Here is a 16999-nt window from a genome sequence, read left to right as displayed (position 1 = left end):
AAACAACCACCCCTCATCACTGTCAAACGCTCCCTAAAACACTTCTGCGAGCAGGCCTTTCTAATCGACCTGGCCCGGGTATCCTGGAAGGATATTGACCTCATCCCGTCAGTTGAGGATGCCCGGTCATTCTTTAAAAGTAACTTCCTCACCATCTTAGACAAGCATGCTCCGTTAAAAAAAATGCAGAACTAAGAACAGATTGGTTCACTCCAGACCAGACTGCCCTCGACCAGCACAAAAATATCCTGTGGCGGACTGCAATAGAATCAAATTGTCCCCGCGATATGCAACTGTTCAGGGAAGTCAGGAACCAATACACGCAGTCAGTCAGGAAAGAAAAGGCCAGCTTTTTCAAGCAGAAATTTGCATCCAAACTCCAAAAAGTTCTGGGACACTGTAAAGTCCATGGAGAACAAGAGCACCTCCTCCCAGCTGCCCACTGCACTGAGGCTAGGTAACATGGTCACCACCGATAAATCCATGATAATCGAAAACTTCAACAAGCATTTCTCAATGGCTGGCCATGCCTTCCTCCTGGCTACCCCAACCTCGGCCAACAGCTCCACCCCCCCGCAGCTACTCGCCCACTCCTCCCCAGCTTCTCCTTTACCCAAAACCAGATAGCAGATGTTCTGAAAGAGCTGCAAAACCTGGACCCATACAAATCAGCTGGGCTTGACAATCTGGACCCTCTATTTCTGAAACTGTCTTCCGCCATTGTCACAACCCCTCTGAGATCCCAAAGGATTGGAAAGCTGCCGCGGTCATCCCCCTCTTCAAAAGGGGGAGACACCCTAGACCCAAACTGTTACAGACCTATATCCATCCTGCCCTGCCTATCTAAGGTCTTCGAAAGCCAAGTCAACAAACAGATCACTGACAATCTCGAATCCCACCGTACATTCTCCGCTGTGCAATCCGGTATCCGAGCCGGTCACGGGTGCACCTCAGCCACGCTCAAAGTACTAAACGATATCATAACCACCATCGATAAAAGACAGTACTGTGCAGCCGTCTTCGTTGACCTGGCCAAGGCTTTCGACTCTGTCAATCACCATATTCTTATCGGCAGACTCAGTAGCCTCGGTTTTTCTAATGACTGCCTTGCCTGGTTCACCAACTACTTTCCAGACAGAGTTTAGTGTCAAATCGGAGGGCATGTTGTCCAGTCCTCTGGCAGTCTCTATGGGGGTACCACAGGGTTCAATTCTCGGGCCGACTCTTTTCTCTGTATATATCAATGATGTTGCTCTTGCTGCGGGCGATTCCCTGATCCACCTCTACGCAGACGACACCATTCTGTATACTTCTGGCCCTTCCTTGGACACTGTGCTATCTAACCTCCAAACGAGCTTCAATGCCATACAACACTCCTTCCGTGGCCTCCAACTGCTCTTAAACGCTAGTAAAACCAAATGCATGCTTTTCAACCGTTCGCTGCCTGAACCCGCACGCCGACTAGCATCACCACCCTGGATGGTTCCGACCTAGAATATGTGGACATCTATAAGTACCTAGGTGTCTGGCTAGACTGCAAACTCTCCTTCCAGATATCAAACATCTCCAATCCAAAATCAAATCTAGAGTCGGCTTTCTATTTCGCAACAAAGCCTCCTTCACTCACGCCGCAAAACTTACCCTAGTAAAACTGACTATCCTACCGATCCTCGACTTCGGCGATGTCATCTACAAAATAGCTTCCAATACTCTACTCAGCAAACTGGATGCAGTTTATCACAGTGCCATCTGTTTTGTTACTAAAGCACCTTATACCACCCACCACTGCGACATGTATGCTCTAGTCGGCTGGCCCTCGCTACATGTTCTATGCCAGACCCACTGGCTCCAGGTCATCTACAAGTCTATGCTAGGTAAAGCTCCGCCTTAGTTCACTGGTCACAATGGCAACACCCACCCGTAGCACGCGCTTCAGCAGGTGTATCTCACTGATCATCCCAAAGGCCAAAACCTCATTTGGCCGCCTCTCCTTCCAGTTCTCTGCTGCCTGCGACTGGAACGAATTGCAAAAATTGCTGAAATTGGAGACTTATTTCCCTCACCAACTTTAAACATCTGCTATCTGAGCAGCTAACAGATCGCTGCAGCTGTACATATTCCATCGGTATATAGCCCACCCAATTCACCTACCTCATCCCCATACTGTTTTTATTTATTTACTTTTCTGATCTTTTGCACACCAGTATCTCTACCTGCACATGACCATCTGATCATTTATCACTCCAGTGTTAATCTGCTAAATTGTAATTATTCACTCCTATGGCCTATTTATTGCCTACCTCCTCATACCTTTTGCACAAAATGTATATAGCTAATTTTTTTCTATGTTATTGACTTGTTTTTTTATTTATTTATTGTTTTGTTTATTGTTTATTCCCTGTAAACTCTGTGTTGTTGTCTGTTCACACTGCTATGCTTTATCTTGGCCAGGTCGCAGTTGCAAATGAGAACTTGTTCTCAACTAGCCTACCTGGTTAAATAAAGGTGAAATAAATAAATAAATAAAATATACTTGTATGGGAGTCCAGACGGCAGCATTAACTTTTGCCTTGTATTTGTACCCATTCCATGCAGGTATGTTGTGAAATGTGACGATTTTGTATTTCATGTTTAATGTGCCTAGTTACCTTTCGTTCATTTTGTTACCTGTCCGGTCATTTCAAAAATGGCATGTTGGGCGAGTTTAAACCAGTGTATATCTGAATCAAACGCACCAAATAAATTGACATTTTTGGGACATAAAGGACATTATCGAACAAAAGGACCATTTGTGATGTTTCTGGGACATTTTGGAGTGCCAACAGAAGAAGATCTTCAAAAGGTAAGGCATTAATTATATCACTATTTCTGACTTTTGTGGCGCACCTGCCTGGTTGAAATATGATTTTCATGTGTTTGTATGCAGGGCGCTGTCCTCAGATAATCACATGGTTTGCTTTCGCCGTAAAACCTTTTTGAAATCTGACACAGCGGCTGGATTAACAAGAAGTTAAGCTTTATTTTGATGCATAACACATATATTTTCAAGAATGTTTAATATTTGAATTTGGTATTTTTGAATTTCGCGGTCTGCAATTTCACCGGATGTTGGCCAGGTGGGACGGTAGCCTCCCACCAGCAACATAAGAAGTTAATAAATTAATGATCAAAATACTCTTTCAAAATGCCCATGTTTATTTAGGTATGGATCCATAACAAATTACTATGGGAATAAATATCACTGAATTACATATATATCCTCCAATCCTGTATATGCAATTATTGGCGGAGAGTCACGTCATATTTTCCAATATACTGTAGGCTTACCGTAGGCGACCTGAGTCTGACTAGTTTTGAGTAATGTACTGTTAAAAGTGGTGTAGGTCTTACTTAAAGATCATATTGAAGTTAGTGTAACCTTTATTTAACTAGGCAAGTCAAGTAAGAACAAATGCTTATTTACAAGGACAGCCTATTCCTTCCTCCATGTCGGGGAATTTAACCCCAGTCTCCTCCGGCCGGCACGAAACAGGGATTCATTAGCTAAATAGTCCAGTACTGTACTCCCGACTGTCACGTTGTACAGCACCATATTTTCCATTCCATCCTTACGGAAACCCAGAGGGTTTTTAATTTTTCTTAGAATAGAAACACCATAATATTCATGAAATTAATCCCAAACTCTAAAAGTAATTGGAAAGGTAGATACAAATTATTTGTGACATTGTGGTTACAATAAAGAATGTAAACAAGATGTAAACAAGATGCTGTGTTTTTATTTACAGTAGTGATGGACAGCTGGTGGAATTTTGAAAGCAGGTTTTCAAACACTTGTCGCCCGATTAGCAGGACAAACGACTCTTTATAGCCCAGCTACTGTAGGTGTGAACATCCCCCTACCTGCAATGTATTCGATGCTTAAGTACTCTGAAGTTTTACATTTCTAACTAAAAACAGCAGTACAGTATTTCTTCCTCAACATATTTATGCTTCGTTAATAAAATAACTAGAAACAAACAGCTTTCTAGGCAAACAGGCAGAGACACGGGCGACAGCTGATGCATTGGTCCAGAGCCAGGCGGCATTGGTGGAGAGTCAGGCGGAGAATGACGCGTTGAAGAGGGCGAGGAATGAGATGGAGTCACAATCCATACCAGGCACACCTATGAGCTCTGGAACTCCACCTCCGACAGGCAGAGTCAACATACCTGCCGGGTTCGTCAGGTTGTCAGTTCACCCTGATATTTCAATTCCTCCCTCTTCTGACAAAAATAACTTGACCAACTGCTCACCAGGCACAGCAAAGGCCGTCCAGACAGTTATGCTGCTCCGTTATTCCAAGGATGTGTAACCGAAGAGAAATACCACAAGTGGGCACAGAATACCAACTGGGATAGATCCCGAGGCAAATGTGGCTTACCAGTGAACCTCCGGGTGTTCATCATTAACACTGTGTCTCAGAAGTTTCTGTCCATGACTGATGCAACCCGAAAAAGAGTTAATGAGTACTTGATGTCACGAGAAAGTCTGGACATGGCCTGCTCTCCCTTATGTAAGGAATTTGGCACTTTCCCATGTTTACTACAGTATGTACTGTAGGCTATGTTTACTTGTCAGACTGCACAGTAGCCTAATAAACAAATGCAGGTGGCTTATATCTTCAAAACATATGCCAGTCCACGTGATCAAAGCAATCTTGAAGAGTGGAATCCGATTGGTCAGACCAGCATTGGGTAGACCTAAGCATGGGTGCTTCCTGTTTTAGTTTCTGCCTATAGGAGGGGAGCAACAAGATGGAGTCATGGTCAGATTTGCCAAAAGGAGGGTGGGGGAGGGCCTTGTATGCATCGCGGAAGTTAGAGTAGTCGAGTGTGCTAATCGCTCATGTACTGCAATCGATATGCTGACAGAATTTAGGTAGCCTTGTTCTCAGATTAGCATTGTTAAAATTACCAGCTACAATAAATGCAGCCTCGGGATATATGGTTCCCAGTTTGCATAAAGTCCAATGAAGTTCCATGATGGCATCTTGCGGGGGGACTATACACGGCTGTGACGATAACCGAGGCGGGATATAATACGGTCGGCATTTGATTGTGAGAAATTCAACGTCAGGTGAACAAAAGGACTTGAGTTCATGCATGTTGTTACAATTACACCATGAGTTGTTAATCATGAAACATACACTCCCGCCCTTCTTCTTACCAGAGAGATGTTTGTTCCTGTCGGCGCGATGGACTGAAAATCCTGTTGGCTGTACAGACTCCAACAGCATGTCCCCAGCTAGCCATGTCTCCGTGAAACAGAGTATGTTACAATCCCGGATATCTCTTTGTAAAGAAAGCAACTCTTTCCCTAATTTCGTCAACTTTGTTAACTTCTTTGGGATAGGGGGCAGCATTTTCACTTTTAAATGAATAGCGTGCCCAGAGTAAACTGCCTCCTACTCAGTACCAGATGCTAATATATGCATATTATTATTAGTATTGGATAGAAAACACTGAAGCTTCTAAAACTGTTTGAATGATGTCTGTGAGTATAACAGAACTCATATGGCAGGCAAAAACCTGAGAAAAAATCCAAACAGGAAGTGGGAAATCTGAGGTTTGTAGTTTCTGAACTCAGCCCCTATCGAATACACAGTGGGATATGGGTAATTTTGCACTTCCTACGGCTTCCACTAGATGTCAACAGTCTTTAGAACGTGGTTTCAGGCTTCTACTGTGAAGGGGGGCCGGATGAGAGCTGTTTGACTAAGGGGTCTGGCAGCAGCCTCATTCTCAGTCAAGCGCATTTCACATGAGAGGTAGCTTTCGTTACATTGCTTTTCTACAGACAATGGAATTCTCCGGCTGGAACATTATAGAACATTTATGATAAAAACATCCTAAAGATTGATTCTATACTCAGTTTGACAAGTTTCTACAACCTGTAATATAACTTTTTGAACTTTTCGTCCGACGTTCGGTTGGACCTGAACGCGTGTTTCGATTGGTTTACCAAACGCCCAAACAAAAGAAGCTATTTGGACATAATTGATGGACTTTATGGAACAAATCAAACATTTATTGTCGAACTGGGATTCCTGGTAGTGCATTCTGATGAAGATCATCAAAGGTAAGTGAATATTTATAATGCTCTTTCTGACCAATGTTGACTGCCCAACATGGCGGATACTTCTTTTGGCTGTTTTGGGCTCTGAGCGCCATACTCAGATTATGCTTTTTCCGTTAAATTTTTTTTAAATCTGACACAGCGGTTGCATTAAGGAGAAATGTATCTATATTTCCATGTATAACAAATGTATTTTCATCAACATTTATAATGAGTATATCTGTAAATTCCTGTGGCTCTCTGAAAAATCACTGCATGTTTTGGAACTACTAAACATAACACGCCAATGTAAAATGAGATTTTTGGATATAAATATGCACTTTATCGAACAAAACATACATGTATTGTGTAACATGTAGTCCTATGAGTGTCATCAGATGTAGATCATCAAAGCTTAGTGATTCATTTTATCTCTTTGTGCTTTTTGTGACTCCTATCTTTGGCTGGAAAATAGGCTGGGTTTTTCTGTGACTTGGTGGTGACCTAACAATCGTTTGTGGAGCTTTCGCTGTAAAGCATTTTTGAAATCAGACACTGTTGCTGGATTAACGAGAATGTTATCTTTAAAATGGTGCCTAATACTTGTATGTTTGAGAAATTTGATTTATGAGATTTTCCTTGATTTGTATTTGGCGCCCTGCAATTTCATTGGCTGTTGGCTAGCGGAACCCCGTTCCCAGACAGGTTAACTAGGGATTGAACATTAGCGTGTAAAATACTCGGAAGTGTGGTGTGCATGCATCCGAAGCCGCACTAGAAGACCGCGCCAGCACCCTCTCCTCCGACGGCATTGTTTTGTGGTCAGCCTCTGGAATCAGTTCAAATGCCCTGGGAGTTGCAGGCAAAGGGTTCGCTTTGGGACAGTCGTATTCCTGGTCGTAGTGCTGGTTGTGCTGGTAAGTTGATATCTCTCTGATATCCAACAGTTCTTCCCGGCTGTATGCAATAACACTTAAGGTTTTCTGGGCTAACAATTTAATAAATAATACATAAAAAATATAAAAAACTGCACAGTTTCCTAAGGACTTGAAGTGAAGCTGCCATCTTTATCAGCGCCATCTTGAATCTAAGGGCTAGGGAGTAGTTTAGGATAAAAAATAAAATGGAATAGACCTAAACACAGGCAAAATCCTAGAGGAAAACGTTGTTCAGTCTTCTTTCCCAAAGACACTGGGAGATAAATTCACCTTTGAGCAGAATAATAACATAAAACACAAGGCCAAATCTACACTGGAGTTGCTTACCAAGATGACATTTAATGGTCCAGAGTGGCATAATTACAGTTTTGACTTAAATCGTCTTGAAAATATAAGGGAAACATTTAAAATGGCTTTCTACCAATGATCAACAACCAACTTGACCTTCCTTGAATATTTTTTTAAGAATAAATGTGCACATATTGTACAATCCAAGTGTGCAAAGCTCTTAGAGACTAAAAGCCCATTTATGCTCGAGACGAAAATGTGGTCATTGCGCCGTATGACGCAATTGCGGAGCCTCCATCGGCATACAGAAGGACAAATTGAGCTCATTACCGCATCGCCGTGTCCTGCCCAAATTTTATAACAATGCGGGGAGCGTCGTATAGCACTGCATTGACATAATTGGTTGACGGTAGGGCCAGTATAAACACAACCTCACTTCCTTGACAACTTCCTTCATAACAGCTCTGCTCAGCGAAGCGCAGTAAGTATTAATGCCCTGATTTCTGCATTGGAACGACCATGCAGAGCCTTTCACCAAGAAAGGCTCACAAATATCAAATTTACATAAGTATTCACACCCTTGAGTCAATACTCAAGAATGTGAATACTTACGTAAATTTGTTATTTCTGCATTTCATTTTCAATAAATGTTTTAATATTTTAAAAAAAATACATGTTTTCACTTTGTCATTATGGGGTATTGTGTGTAGTTTGATGAGGAAAAAAACAACTTAATCTATTTTAGAATAAGGCTGTAAGGTAACAAAATGTGGAAAAAGTCAATGGGTCTGAATACTTTCCGAAAGCACTGTATATCTGGGACTGAATGTAAGGTAAGTGGGTGAGATTTTTTTTAAATATTTCATCAATTTTGAATTCAGGCTGTAACACAACATGTGGAATAAGTCAAGGGGTATGAATACTTTCTGAAGGCACTGTAACCACAAGATAATCGTGTATGACCCTGAAAGGGACTCAAATCATCATTCTGACCATTGACCACTGGTACCCTCATGTTAAGTGAACTCTCTAGCGGTTCTGTGAACCTCCAAAGTGACTCACCGTTTGGTATGTGCACCCGCCCAGTCTTTCGGCCAATCAGGGACTCCTTCTCCGAGCTTCCATTCCAATCACATTCTATGTCTTCACAGATCTATTAGAAGCTAGAGACTGAAAACAACAAAAACACATTGGTTCAGAATGATAGGCAAACATGCAATAGTCAATTAATGCAATGCATTTTACTTTGTTTACACTCCAATTCATGTAAACGTACCATATTCTAAAAAGTAGAAACAACTACTTGTGAGGCAAAGTCCTCTGCTATCTAGCGTTAAGTGTCCCCAAAACGACCTAGAGAATTCTTTTTTTTTTGTTATCAATAAGGTTTGTTTATAAACTACAGCTTAAATAATACTGCAATGAGGATTTGATTGAATGGCTCCCATATTCTCCCTCTAAATGCCACTGCATTCCCAGGCAGTCAATAGAACCTTCCATATTAGATAGGGAGGGCCTATTATTAATTGGTGGAGTGATGGGAAGGTCTCCAGGAGGTGTGACAGAGAGAGGGGGAAGGGAGCTAGTGCTTGAGGAGGCCTGAAGGTGAGTGTGGATGATCTGACTACAGCCTCTCTGATTAACTGGGAGAGGGTGGCTGCCAAGGCTCTGGGCATGGGGTGCCGCTGCGTGGCGTAACCCTCCCTTGCGGGACTACGTTGATCTAATTGTTTCAGTTGACAGTGAAAAAGACACCAGGAGGTGTATGATGTGTGTGTGCTGTACAGAAGAGAGCGGAGAAGACCAGGTTTGTGGGAGTAGAGAACTGAATCCTAAACTGCATGTGTGCATGTTAAGTACAGTAGGGCTAGCTCTTCATGTAAATATTGCATCGCACATCAAGTTTACATTTGAGTCATTTAGCAGAGGTTTCAGCCCACAGCATGTCCTTTGACCTTCAGTAAAGTGGTTGGCGACGGACCAACCGTTGTTAACAACATAGCCTTATTAAGCCCACCACAACACTAAAAGCTAAGCACAATTTATATTTTCCAGCCAACTCCACTGCTGTTATCCAAAGAGACAATTACACCCCAGCCCCAGGAGACCATCTACAGCAACAGGCCTTTGTAATGCAGCATGAACTGTGTACCTGACAGGAATTAATAAAGTTATCAACAGGCTCCAATTCCATAGAGATAATAGGATGGATGTTGCCACCTTGACCTGATGCTAGGGGGGGGGGGGGGGGGTTATTAATGCCCGCTACCTAAAATAGATTCCATTTACCTTGATGGTGTGATGCACTACTCCTGGGTATTGTTCATTGGTCACAAATTAGCTCTGTTACACAAACATGCATAAGTCAAATAAAGATAATGGCAGCCCAGCGGCCATTACAAGCATACATCATTCTCCAGACAGAAAGAGAGGTGTGAGAGAAAAATAGAGAGATCTAGATAGAGCGAAAAAAGATAAAGAAAAAAAAGAGGGAGTAGGATTTTTTTTAAAGAGTGAGGAAAAAAGAGAGAGAAACCTCAGCAGGATATGTATAGGTGTATTTTTTGCCCACTACATGCATTTACAGTAAAGGGACCCATTACGTGTTACATTGACAAATCTAACTGAAAGTGGTGGCCATTTTCATGCCTCCACAATGAATCAGTCCAAGACAGATCCATCATAAACACGGCTCCTTTATGTCACTTCTGCATAACAAGAAAACGAAATATCTGACACACAGAGGCTGGTCTATTTTTGTTCACAATAACAGAGCTCGCTAAGAGCATCCAATAAACACTGCACGAAAACAGCATTCACATTATAATGGAGACTCGACAAAAGTGTTCAATGGATGGAAAAGGGAAAAGAGAAAGATACCAGCAGGGACATTGAGGAAAATATGTTAATGGTTATCTGATGTTTTCAGTGCATTCATGGCAAAAGGAGGGAAGTGAATCGGTCCTTTCTCAAAGTTTTAAGGCTTGGTGTTTGTAGTCAGTACAATCCTTTCAACCTACAGTTAAACTCTCCCTTTGTCTGTTGAGCAGCTTAGCTCAGTCTCTCTCTATGTGCGCTGACAATGAGGAGCAAAACAAATCACTATTCAACCGCCCGTGGGACAAAAGAAAGACAAATTGTAATCTGTCCTAATCTGATTGATGGCAGAGGCCCTGCCGTAGGCTGCCATACAGATGAAATATCTCTGAGACATCTATAATTGGTCTCCCTAAATTATTTGGGTTGCGACTCCTGCTGGAAGTGGATCCCCAATTATCTCCTGTGTCATCTGAGAATACACCCTGCGTCCGATAGTTGGGGATTCACAGAACGCTTATAGAACACTTATGGAATGCTTATTCTCGGTTCACTGGCACATTTGAATGCAGGCTGAATTAAATGTACAGGTATTATTAAGCAATGCTGTTAAGTGTCAAATATAGCCTGGTAAATGCATACTTTCTGGAAAATAGAAAAGAAAAAGGGGAATTCATATCATCCTACTAGACACAATGAATGTGGTGGCGTCAAACCCTTTTTCATACATTTACTGCTGGGACATCATCTATTCCCTTTCGAAAATGTAATTACTACACAACAAATTTGAGATCAGAATTTTAGCACACAGTGTTAAATGTAGCACTTTCTTAGAAATGATATGTCACCCACCGAAACAGATTTAAACTAACACGTTTCAAAGTGTTCACAAACTAACACCCTTAGAGTGTTGGGCCTTAACACCATGGGTGTGGCAAATTCGGACTTAAATTAGGATTGTATTGAACAGGCAAAACATAAAATGTGTAGTGACCAATAAACTTAGATTTTATTTTATTTAGTGTTACAGTATTTTGGGGGGGTATTGTAACATCACAGGTTGTAAAGCCTTATTTGAATATTGCCCAGCATGCCATTCAAGTCCATTTGAGTGACAGATACATGCCTGTTGCATTCAATAACTCTTCATCCTGAAGCTGTCCAAATGACTGCCAAAGTGAATATGTTTCAATTTAAAGTGAACCTTGTAAGCCCATATATTGCAAATTTGGTAAGGTCTTTAATTGTGGTCTGAAAATCCTGGCTCATGGGCCACATCAGACCTGCAAATCACAATAAACTGGTTTGTGAAGTGATTAGTAATTCCTATCAGAAGCCAGCAAATAATTGGAATATTATATCACCCACAACCTGTATTCAGAATGACTGCTAAGGTGAAGGACTTGACAAACAAGACTACCTAAACCATATAAACTGGAACCACCATCTCAGTAACGGGTGCAATAGGTCCAACCCGTTACAGGTTGGATTAGTTTAGAAATGGTATAAAATCAATTAATCAAACATGCATGCAGAAACATAGATATAAAAACAAACTATTCTAACAATCTACCTGCAACAAAGCATTCTGGGAAAAAGGATAGAGGCCCCTCCTAGGACTTTTTCACTCAGAGAATTAAAGAAAATGAACTAAACACAGTGGAGTAACAACACCACGCAGTGTTTATTCCACTGTGATTCAAATAACACTTCATTTATTCACCAGAAGTGGGGTCAATTTCAATCCCACTAGAATCAACACTCAGATATAACACTCACAGCACTTTTAACCTTAACCCTGAGATTTTAACACTTGCAAAGTCTGATTTATCCTATGCAAGGAGAAAATGTCTAAAGCTGTGGAAGAAGGCCAAAAGATACATTTAAAGACTAGCTTTATAGGCTTAAAACACATTTCTCCTATGGCTCCAATCACTTCATCCTTAGTTTCTATTTGAGGATTATCAGTGAACACAGTTGTTTTTGTCAACAACAGTGTACAAACACTGTAATGCATGAGGGCACTTTGGCTAAGGGTTTTTGGAGCTTTAGTATGCGGTATGCTCAGGGAATAGGGACCACCCACTCCCCCCTGAGTCTACACAGCATGAGGCTACACAAATTCGCACATTTTCCTGGACTTAGCAGATACCCGCGTCTCATTTGCTTCAACACAACAAAAGGAGAGAGCCTGGAGGCCATAGACAAACCGGGTCAACGGAGTGTTATTGTGCCCTGGGTTTTCATTTTTCATAGAAACTGGCTCAAAGAAACCAAGCAAGCTGGGATCAAATTTGTTTTGATTTGATTGGGAACTGCCTATGGAAATTGCCTGGCGAGTGATGAATAGCACACCGACACGTTGTGACAAAACGTACCAAACACAATGATTGGATTTCCAACACAAATGACTACAGGGTACGTCCTGTTTTATTCTGTTGCAAAGGGAAAAAATGGATTTGTTCTTAATCTAAACAATGCCTCCAGACTGCATGCTGGTGGCACTCTCAATATACTCCTCAAGTGTAGTAAAATGGCTCCTGATTCAAAGTCAACGTAGGCTTGATCAATAGTCGGTCTCTGAGGCTGGTGAGAAAAATGTAACTTGCACACATTTACATTCTATTGAAACGGGAAACCTGCTGTTTCAAGACAACCTGCTTTGTCAATGCCATGAAGATATAAGCTTATAGCACACTAAGCACCGTATGAAATTGAGCAGTTAGGCTTAAATGTCCTTGGCATACAATGGCAACAAATGTCACCATGTTATCATTTAGACTACATCAGAGTGCATATATGAGGAGAATAAATATTATAGATGCAGAACGACACTCAAGACACACATTTGTCTCTCTCAGTGACATATACATAAGTATGTTCAAAATAATTATGCTGACACCCTTTTGTTCTGTACATGAAGGCCACATAATTGAACTTAGTTGAATGTCAGACCAGCCTTGGCACTGACTAAGCTACTCAATTCAATCTCAAATCAAAATGAATAGGTCCAGTATCTGATACACATAGTATCCATGAATGAAGAATCCGTTAAATGGCTATGCATCATATAATTTTATCACCAGATTTCAATGACAATTCCGATCATCAAGATTTCATGACCTGAGGCAAGAGATGAATGGGATGGCAAAGTAGAAACTTCATGTCTACAGCATGTCTGTTGCCAGATTAAGTTGAAAAACTGATCTTGATCAATTGAAATTACTTAACAACATCTATTATTGTTTTGTATAGTGGTAGATAACCAGAAAGCCCATTTACAACTGCTTTGGAAAGTCAGTGCATTCTCTTTCAGTAATCATGTCAAAGAAAGATAAGACAGTGTAATCCAAAACTAGAGAGACCTTTTCTATTTTAGGGCAATGCCTTCTCTATTTCAGTTGTGAATAACATTTCCAGATACATACAGCATATATTGCTCAACCTGTTGCATTAGATTAAATAATCACATATTTAATGCAGGGATTTGACTGAAATTATACACTTCAGTCACATTACTAGTAATGACTGGGTTCTATAATTGAGGCTAAACGCACAATTGAAATCAACAGTGTTTTCCCCTATTGAGGTTGCCAGCATGTTGCTCAAAAATGGCTATGTGCCCCAGATCTGTGATTGGCTTTCCTCCTATTGAAATCTAAAACAATGGCCAACTAGTGCCATGTCCCAAAAAATGGACATACACAAAGAATTACATCCATTCAACATCGTTTTTAACAAACACAATAAAACTACAACTAATAAACCTAAACAGAGGCGGTCACTGACACGTTCTGTGAAGGGAGAGAGCCAAGCCAATACTGCAATACTGAAGTATTTAAGTTAACAGGATAGTCTACGTGACAGAAACCTCTGTAATACTTAACTGTGTGTACTGTACAGTGCCATGAGAGCAAATAATGCAGGAAAACATGGCTGAATGCTCCTTAACAGATTATTCAAGATGAAACATTAGATGACTAAAAAACCCTAGGCTTGCATTACAAGTCTTACAATGAAGTGTTATAGCATTGTTTTATATGCTTTACAGTCAGTATGAAATGTCTCTTAACCAGGCAGTAGGCTACACAACCTGCAAGACGACTTTAAAGAGGAAAATACTTAATTTATGATATAAAGTGTCCATGTAAGTAAATAGAATGTACTCTCAGCCTCCAAAAAAGAACTTGATCCATCAGCAAGAAGCATGTCCATCAGAAAGGAGAAAGGTTCCCTTCACTCAAATCACATGAAGTGCACATGAAAGTTCAAGTTCAATACCATTTCAACAGATTAGAAAAATATCATTTTTCAGTTCATTTTTCAGTTCTACAACATAAATATAATCATAAATGTAATATGACATACCATCTTAGCTTGACAGCAGAAGAAAAATGCAAAAACTAAGGGATGACTTCACAAAGCCTGTGCAACATTCTCTAGAGATCTTGAAGTCACAACGTAAGTTAGGATACGGTTCCACACATTGTCAGATAAGATTTACAATTACTAACAAAACCAGAGACAAAAATCACAGTTTATGTGATTTGTTATTGTTGAATAGTTCTTCCATGGATACACATAAACTGAATCGTGGATTCTCAAGCCAAAACGATTTATTCATGTTTAATCTGTGTGTGCTATAACAGGAAGTGTTGTGTGGCAGCAATAGAGCAGTGTGGAAAGCAGGAAGCTTATGAACAACTTCCCGACACTGACATCGAAATAAACACCACAACGATCTATCCTTTGATGTGTCTTTCTGACAATCACTCAGCAAGACACAAAATCACTCTCCTTCAAAGTGAATGTAAATGATGAAATATTGAATGGGAATGACGTTGTGATGCTATAGTATAAACTTGACATAACCCACTGGGCACACACTGGTTGAATTAAAGTTGTTTCTACGTCATTTCATTGAAATGAAGTTGACTTCTGTTCCCAGTGGGATGGGTTTATTCTCTCAGAAATGACAGCAAACAGAGGTTATTCCTTAAAACACTAATGAGTAGTGTTTTAGTGAGTAATAATAATTGAATGACTAGAGAGCTAAGTTAAAACAATATTTGAAAAAGCAAGAAAACATAAATTGGGGTGTCTACTGCTATGTTTTAAGCCTATCTATTCTCATTTTGATACTTTAGTGACTGTTTGTTTGCCTGTGGTAACATTTTTATGCATAACATTTTTTTTTTTTAAATAAGCGCTTACATCATTCTTAACTCAACCGGTGTATATCATTCCCAATGTACCTATTTTTTCATCAGTTTTCTTCAGGTAAAATTATAAGAGTGCATCAAAACATTTCATTTGAATAGGATAAGGGGTTGACAATTATTAGTTGGGTTGATTGAAAATCATTATTGTTAGAATAAGGAAACTAACCCTAATCTCGGGAATGAGCTATTATTTTATATGCACTTTCTGGATAAATTGCAGGAATTAAACAAACAATGGGTTGATGTTACAGTGTAATTGAAAAAAACACTTGACAAGTTGACATTTAGGCCCAAGGTTTTACAAACAAAACATGACAAACCTTAAACCTGGTTGGTTCAAATAAGCAGAAAATGTAGATGTTGTTCAACAAAATGTAGAGGTCATTTAAATATCAGGGCCAAACAACTATATAAAACTGACACTCCACCCAACTAGAAAACAAGCTGGATGAGAAGATAGCCCTAAAGTCAAGGAAATAAAAACAACGTAGCAAAGCTTCATTAATAACTTGTTACAATTGTAACTAGTCTCCTCGCACACAGACAGTTGTAACTCATCACGATGACACATTGTTACCTACCAAAAATCCTAACGTGCAAGGTTAAGACGAAACATTTCCGAGAAAAAATATAGTTTCACTTAGCTTGACTGCCTTGCTGCGCATTGTTTAGCCTACACTATCGTGTCACATGTTTGGAAAACGTTACAGCAACAAATTGACGAATATATAGACAGTTATTTTACTTCATTTAGTGGGTCAGTAGTTGAGGGAAGGGGCATTTTATATGTTCGCTAGTTTAACAGGAGAAAACATGAGAGATTAGAGCGAGGATTGTCATCAACGCATCTGAACACGATGGCAAAACCCGACACGCCATTCGAATTGTTTTCGTCCCACATATTGGAGCACCCCTATAGTGTGTGCTTGATCATCTTTTAAAAACAAAGTGCAGTTGTATGAAATGTTGAAGTCCTTACCCACACTGCTGTCGTTTTGCCCCTCAATGTTGTGACAGGCACTGGTGACAGGAGGAATAATGTTCTCTTGCTGCGGTTGTGCGCATGCTCTCGAACAGCCCTCTACTGGAAGAGTCAAACGAAATATTAGATTGTGATCGAACAGGTGTGAAATATCGTGGCAGGGAACACGATATATGGATATATTTTTAAAAGGTACAAGACAATAAAAAGAGTAAAGGGGATTGTATAAAATGTACATACTTTCTTACTGTAAATATAATTATCCAAGAAAATATTAAAAGACTAAGCAGTTGACCTTTCCTTATCAAGTCACCTTCATCAAATGACCTATTTTCAAGTTTGTGTAGGCTACTTACTGTGCTGTTATTAAAATAATCTAATGCAGCTGTGTTTGATTTTATAACAGTTTTATTGATAGAAAGTTAAATGAAATGTAGCCTATGTCATATAATATGATTGTATAGCCAATATGATGCATACTGTATGTGCTAATCTATAAAAACGGTGTTATGGGGTCAATTCAATTGACAATGTAATGTAATTGAATTACATGCAATCAGGAAATTTAACACATTTTGGCACACATCTCTATAACTAGAGTGGCCTATATCCCACGTTACACCAGAGTTACAATAGAATAGACACCAGGGTTCAAATAG

The 16999-nt window shown here is 40.1% G+C and overlaps 1 protein-coding gene across 5 annotated transcripts in view; it reads right to left on the bottom strand.

The window, feature by feature from the left end:
- The window catches only part of LOC115130197 (lethal(3)malignant brain tumor-like protein 4), a 137468-nt gene extending 121023 nt beyond the window's left edge, over positions 1-16445 (bottom strand). For all 5 annotated transcript variants that reach the window (XR_003863743.2, XM_029661078.2, XM_029661079.2 and 2 more), the window contains exons 1-2: positions 16338-16445; positions 8382-8489 (exon numbers count right to left, since the gene is read on the bottom strand). The gene's annotated coding sequence lies outside the window, so the exon portion shown is untranslated. The remainder of the gene's footprint in view (positions 1-8381; positions 8490-16337) is intronic.
- Positions 16446-16999: the final 554 nt, after the last annotated feature.

This window comes from Oncorhynchus nerka, linkage group LG6, assembly GCF_034236695.1.
Source record: "Oncorhynchus nerka isolate Pitt River linkage group LG6, Oner_Uvic_2.0, whole genome shotgun sequence".
Taxonomy (NCBI): Eukaryota; Metazoa; Chordata; class Actinopteri; order Salmoniformes; family Salmonidae; genus Oncorhynchus; species Oncorhynchus nerka.
This window is presented reverse-complemented; position numbering and strand designations above follow the sequence as displayed.